Genomic DNA, 3,083 nt, shown 5'->3' with positions numbered 1-3,083 from the left:
AGCTGCTCCCGCACCCACCGTATTCGCCAGATTTGGCCCCCAGCGACTATTTCCTATTCGCTGAGCTCAAAAAAATGCTCGCTGGGAAGAAATTTCGATCGGATGAGGAGGTCATCGCCGAAACTGATGCGTATTTTGAGGGTCAGCCAAAATCGTTCTACAAAACCGGCATCGAACGTTTGGAAAGGCGTTGGACTGATTGTATTGCCTTAAAAGGAAACTATATTGATGAATAAATTCGAATTTTTATGTAACACTTGTGTTTTCTTTGCTAGACCGGGGACTTATTGACCGATGTGTTATCTTACAACTAACACAATATATGGTGCTAATATCAGTATACTTTCCTTACAATTAATGTACTTAAACAAGGTACGAAGCGACATGTTAACAACTTATGCTAAGTGAAGAGCAGCCAAGTCACGCTTGAGACCCGTAATGACATCCCTAATAAGGACAGAACAAATAATATGTTTGCGACAGTCCGGGTTAACTTCAATTTGTGCTAATAATTTCAGGATTAAATCATATTTCTCTGAAACTGAGTAGTTTTGGAGATTATCATAAATCCAAGAAAATGGATTCCCATTTTCATGATAACCTAAGTTTTGGAGAATCGTAAACCCAGTTGGATTTTGCATTATCGAAAATACTCTTGTTGTTGCAGGACTTTGTGACAATGAACGAAGTATGTGTCCTTAAATACTTGACGCATCATACATATACTTACATCACATCATCAAATTTGCACTATTATTCTTATCTAGATCTCCATAAGCTAATCTCTGTTCCTCTGTAAAATATAACATAAATTAGTAGTTTCTGACAGTAATATTTTTCAAAAGAGAATTTTTTTATTTACTTCAGTTGGTAGTGCATGTAGAAATAATCATGAGACAAAATTTTAAAAATTTTATCCTGTTCAGAAATAGACATATCATCCTGTTATTTAGATTTATGTATAATACATTAAGATATGTGATTATATATTTATGATTCTTACCATTTATTTAACAGGATGAAGAATTTATCTTGACTTCATAAGTCTGCAAAACAAATATTAGCATAATTAATTTATATGTTTAACCTATTTTGATAAATAAAAATTAAAATAAATTCCTTCAGTTGGTAGTGCATGTACAAATATAATCATGATTTCATACTCAATTAAACTCATCATGTTAGTAATACCAAGGATTTCTAAATACAAAAAATATTTGAAAGATATCAGGAGATTCATTGTGAATCTCAAAATAAGATGAAATTAGAAAAGCAAAGTGAGCAAATTCACTATTAATCAATTAAATTATGAATATTCTAGTAAATTTGTTCACTTTTGTAATTTTCATCTCATTTCAAGATACACAATCGACTTCCAGAATACATAAGTATAAAAAATATATATACTAAAATATACACATGCAGTCAAATGATTTAAACACACGATATATCAAACTGTAAATAGAACTTCTTGAATTCCGACAGGAAAAAAGCTTTATCTCGGATAGAGAAAGAATTAACAAATCTCATTTGAATAATTCGGCCAATTAATCATTGGTTAACTTTTTCTTTGTCCGAGATCTTAGAATAATTTCTAGCAATGTGAATATCATAATTACAGACTCTCTAAAGTAGGTCTTAAGTTTAGTTTAAGTATAATGACTTTTTTATTTTTTAAATAGATGGATGTTAATAATAAGTACAACTCCAGTTTAATAATGAAAATTAAAGTCTACTGCCAAAATATATATTGGATTAAAACAAACGATTGCATGGATACATGTGGATTACAAATTGCGGCGAGCATGATTTGAGAGATCTATATTCAATGTGTAATCAGTATTTTAACTACGATCACAGGTGTTAAAAATTCATTGATTATAAGATTCTTTCATGTGTTAAAAGTTTAATTTTCTTACCTCTTGCAATTTCTCGTTCGACGCATAAACGTCGAATCCACCTTGACTCGGCTTCTTCTTCTTCTGAGTATGTAAATCAGAATAAATAGCGTTCGTCGATGAATTGACAATGATTCCGGCCACAGTCGAGGGGAAAGTATTTGCCTGAAACAGGACAAGACGGAACGCCGCCTGCCGTGAAGCGAGAGGAACTATACTACAGTGCACATATAAAAGCTTAAACACAATAGGCACAGGCAATAGGCATATAGAACAGGGAATAACAAGCTGTCCAATCAGAGCTATATAATATTGAACTTACACACCAGAGCTCTGATTGACTCGTTTTTCACTGTTGCTTGTGCCTATTGCCTATACTTATTGTGTTTAAAGCTTAACAAAGGCTGTGGTTGATTTGACCATAGAACTTATAGTAATGGAAGAGGAAAAACCTTCCAGCAAACAAGAATAGATTAAAATGGATTGAAATTTTTTTCTATCCAAATGTGTGTGTGTGTATTTTAAATAGCGAATACTTTTTTGGATTTAATTGGATTCAATTAGATTCAATTAGATTCAATTAGATTGAAAAACTGTATTTTCTATTCAAAATTTTGAATTGAACAGTATTCACAATGCACAAAAAAAGCTAATATTATTTTTAGATTAAAAGGCATAAAGATATACTCCATGCAATTCCTATAAATAAATAAAAATGCATTCAGGATTGAAAAGCATTTATTTTAACATTTGTGAATCAATATTTCTGAAAATCTGAATCCATTTCAATTCATTTTAATCCATTCTCGTTTGCTGGGCTATCCAACCAATGAGTGGAAAGTATGAGCAAGACTCAAAAACAGAAAATGTATATTTCTGTCCTGCTCAGTAACTTTTCTTTTTTCTGCGCATGTGCAAAAGAATATATAATAGAAGAAGATAGAAAGATATTTCTGTCCTTTAGAGTCCTCTTGCTCACAGCTTGACTTCCGTATTTCCCTTCCATCACTATAAGTTCTATAGTCTCATAGTTCACCCTACTGTCTACATGACAGATTTTCTAATCTCATTAACTACTTTTCCTGCTGAACGGAGCAATTTTGTTATGAATGGTATAATCGGAAAAGAATCAGGAGATACTAAAGAGACTATCGATCGCGTCTAATGGAATTTCGTAAAGTCACT

The 3,083-nt window shown here is 32.0% G+C and overlaps 1 protein-coding gene across 2 annotated transcripts in view; it reads right to left on the bottom strand.

The window, feature by feature from the left end:
• Positions 1 to 2,013, bottom strand: part of LOC108754435 (histone-lysine N-methyltransferase SETMAR-like) — a 6,083-nt gene extending 4,070 nt beyond the window's left edge. The window contains exons 1-3 of one of the 2 annotated variants that reach the window (XM_018496706.1): positions 1,920 to 2,013; positions 1,004 to 1,046; positions 731 to 793 (exon numbers count right to left, since the gene is read on the bottom strand). The gene's annotated coding sequence lies outside the window, so the exon portion shown is untranslated. The remainder of the gene's footprint in view (positions 1 to 730; positions 794 to 1,003; positions 1,047 to 1,919) is intronic. The other variant, XM_018496707.1, reaches the window with a different exon arrangement.
• Between the last annotated feature and the right edge of the window lie 1,070 nt (positions 2,014 to 3,083).

The sequence above is a fragment of the Trachymyrmex septentrionalis genome, unplaced genomic scaffold (assembly GCF_001594115.1).
Source record: "Trachymyrmex septentrionalis isolate Tsep2-gDNA-1 unplaced genomic scaffold, Tsep1.0 scaffold8, whole genome shotgun sequence".
Lineage (NCBI taxonomy): Eukaryota > Metazoa > Arthropoda > Insecta > Hymenoptera > Formicidae > Trachymyrmex > Trachymyrmex septentrionalis.
Note: the sequence above shows the minus strand (reverse complement) of the source record. Positions and strands in the feature narration are given on the sequence as shown.